At 32.7% G+C, this 3,840-nt stretch overlaps 1 long non-coding RNA gene across 1 annotated transcript; it reads left to right on the forward strand.

Annotated features, from left to right (window-relative positions):
• Positions 1-2,631: 2,631 nt before the first annotated feature.
• LOC109583221 (uncharacterized) lies at positions 2,632-3,641 on the forward strand. Its single transcript, XR_002185403.1, has 4 exons — positions 2,632-2,741; positions 2,958-2,995; positions 3,193-3,324; positions 3,569-3,641. It is a non-coding gene; the product is annotated as an uncharacterized LOC109583221 (long non-coding RNA).
• Positions 3,642-3,840: the final 199 nt, after the last annotated feature.

Raw genomic sequence — 3,840 nt, forward strand, 5'->3', positions numbered from 1 at the left:
AGCATCATTACCTCTCCACTCAATGCCATCAAGAATATCAGTAGGTAACTGTTGATAAGTAGCTTCAGTATCTACTGTCAATGGAATATCTTTACCTTGATACTTCGCAAATATTTTATGAAGTTTTGGTTTGAATTTTCCTCCATGAAATGCAAGTAGTATGAAGAAATATGCATGAATCGAAGTTGCATTACCTCTATTAACCATAGCCTTTTATTATACTTAAGTGTAGCTGACATATGCCAACCACATACTCTTGTATAAAAATGAACTGCGTTTCCTATTTCAATATCAATGGGTAGCAATGGAGATCCTATTAGCATTGCATGTATCAACAATTTCATGCTTTAACTTATCATTTTCTATTTTCATGTCTTCTTTCCTTTTCTCACTATCTTTTTTGTTTTTCCACTTCTTTCATTTGTTCATTCTCTTTCTGTGTTTAGTATCAGCAGTGTGTACATGTACATCTTTACGTAATGGCTTATCATTACAACCAGCCCAACTAAACACACAATCTACTGGCTCTAATGGACACTCATTGATATGAGCAGTGAGACTACCTTGTGGCATTTTAGTAGACACACATTTATTGGGACAAGTAACAGGATACTGCCTGCATTCCTCATAATGATCCTTTGTAATAGAGAGGAACGTACCTTTACTCCTGCAGTATTGGCATTGAAATGGACGTTTAGGACATTCTTTATCTTCATGATACTTACGATATCTATTTTGCTTTTTCTCTCAACATATACTATATCGAGACCTTACTTCTTCATATTAAAAAACCCATTGGTATAAGAGAGAGGTTATATGCAGGAGAAACTTGCTAGTCACTCCCCTATCTTAAGTAAATATTAATTAATTAATTTAAAACAGCAAATAATGTAAACTGTATATGCAAACTACAATTCAAAAGAAATTTTAATTGTAACACGCTGAAATCGAATGCCGGCAGGATTAGGACCCCTGGAAAATGTGCCTACTTTTATTTTAATTACCCCTTCTTCTAGATCAGTATTATCGTCACAGTCACTGATGTTCTTAAGAATATCATGAGGTAAGTATTTGTAAGGAGCTTTAACGTCTTCCATTAATGGTATCTTAGCAAATCCATCATCTGCAATTATCTTGGGAATTTTTGGTTCGTATTTTTCAAATTTTCCTTCATGAAATGCAAGTAACAGGAAAACATCTTCAGTAGTAAACTTCTTGTTCCCTCCCTTCACTATAGCTGACATGTGTACTCCATGCTCACCAACCCCAGTATAAAAGTGAACTGGTTCATTTTTTCTTGCAATTTTTATTGGTAACAATGGATAATCAGGTATGGCATAGCGAATTTGTCTCATTTCTTTTTTTATTTTGTCATTATTCTCTCTAATTTCTTTTTTCATTTCCTCATTTTCTTTCTTCATTTCCTCATTTTCTTTCTTCAATTGTCCACAGGCTACAGCTAATAGTGTCATGTGTTTAGTATCAGCAGTGTGTACATGTACATCTTTACGTAATGGCTTATCATTACAACCAGCCCAACTAAACACACAATCTACTGGCTCTAATGGACACTCATTGATATGAGCAGTGAGACTACCTCGTGGCATATTAGTAGACGAACATTTATTGGGACAAGTAACAGGATACTGCCTGCATTCCTCATAATGATCCTTTGTAATAGAGAGGAACGTACCTTCTTCCCCACAGTATTGGCATTGAAATAGACGTTGAGGACATTCTTTATCTTCATGATCCTTAAGATATCTACGTTGCTTTCTCTCTTGACATTTCTCATATCGACACTTTGCTTCTTCATATTGACATTCTCCTTCTCTCTTCTCTTTATTAAGATGAGTAGACATATTCTTCAATTCTCCTTTCCATTGACATCCTTTCTCCTTATTACTGCAGTAGACTTCCAATCCATTGATAATACGTAAACACTTCTTATCGACAAATGATTGATATTCCTCCTCTTTACACATAGGACAGGATCCGTTACTAGCTTTTACTCTCTCAATACAAGACCCACAGAAATTATGTCCACAGCAGCTCACCAGATGAGGATCTGTCAAGATATTAAGACAAACTGGACACTTTAGATCATTAGGAAGCTCCTCAACAAAGGAAAGCTCTTCTTTACTAAACTGAGCCATTGCTACCAGCCACTCCCTTGATCTTGTGTACAGTTACTGTATCCAATGGTAACAGTTAGTGTATAATGTTACTTATTGATATTAAACATATTCATTTACCCTACTAGTCTATAATTATACTGAGGCCTGACACACCCATTGTTATTTGATATCTCCTCATTATTGTTAATCATTTCTTCATTGCTACACACACCAGTGTGTGCAGTATCTTATTTTAATGCTCTACTAGTAGCTTGCAATTTAAATTAATAATTAAGTGTTTAATATCTTGTCGTGTACAAAATAGCAGTAAGCAGTTTTTTTTAATATTTGGCATGTCACCAGTCAGTCTTATTATAATACATACCATTAATCATCCTGTCATTATTGTACTCTTATATAGATGTACACCAATAGTTCGTTGCACTACCCCACTTCATGTATAATTACATGTATATTCTATTGCTTATTATTTTATTAACTATTATTTATTCTTAAGGTGATGGTACATTGAGGTTATGGGATGTCTCTCAATCACTGAGCACTGGTACTGTTAATGATGGAGGGAATGAGGTACTCTCTTGCAGCTGGAATAAATATGAACAAGTAACAATAATAATTGATTGTTTATTCTAATAGCACTATAATTATTGTTGGAATTAGCTCAATTCTTTACCAAAATTGCTATTTAATTCTTTTCTTAATGCATATTAATATCTTGTTCAATTTTAAAAAATTTAATTGATTCCAATCACAAATTCTTGAATTTATAAGTATTCAAAGAAGCATTCACAATTTAACTGAAGACCTTTTTTGTTTTAGAATTTGCTATGCTCAGCTGGTACAGACAACACAATAAAGTAAGTATTCATTACACAGAATATTTAAATTGAAAATTGCACTTTTCTTGCTGTAAAATCTTTTAGCCTAACACAATTTATTTTATTATTTATTACAGGAGTCCATGTGAGTAGAAGTAGACTTCTACTCATCATGGACTCCTGTTTATTATTCATTATTATTTTTTTATTATTTATTATTTCTTTATTATTATTAGATTGTGGGATATAAGACAGTTTACTGTGCCATTATTGATAATGACTGGTCACTCACAATCAGTTAGACAAATCAAGTTTGATCCACACACTCCGAGCTACCTAGCATCATGTTCCTATGACTTCACTGTCAGGTATATGAACACTTATTGTATTAATAGGACATTTTGTTATTAATATTATATTGTATATTGTTTTAATTTGATGTTGAGGATAATAAATATTGTTTATTTTTTAAGTTTTAAAACAAAAAAAAGTGCTAAAATTAATTTATTTAATATGGTCAAGACTCAAAATAAAGGAAATTTGCTATTCTCCAAAAAACCACCATATAGGATGTATATGTAATAATTACAGTGTTCTTCTGTCTTTCAATAGACTGTGGGATACAGCTAATCCATTGCATCCTCTCATACAAACTATCTCCCATCATAATGAGTTCACGTATTCTGTTGATTTCAGTGTTTACCAGAAAGGACTTGTAAGTCTTCTCACTCCTTCTCACCTCCACCCCTGTCTATATTTAAAAATTAGATTTTTATGAATTTTTAAAGTTACTCAAAAATAAAGCCAAAGTCCCTGTACAGTACAGGTTCATTGGCCAATATGTTTTCAAAAATGACAGGGAAGGAATTCTTTATTTTTATAAT

This window comes from Amphimedon queenslandica, unplaced genomic scaffold (genome assembly GCF_000090795.2).
Source record: "Amphimedon queenslandica unplaced genomic scaffold, v1.1 AMPQUscaffold_13318, whole genome shotgun sequence".
In the NCBI taxonomy this organism is placed as follows: domain Eukaryota; kingdom Metazoa; phylum Porifera; class Demospongiae; order Haplosclerida; family Niphatidae; genus Amphimedon; species Amphimedon queenslandica.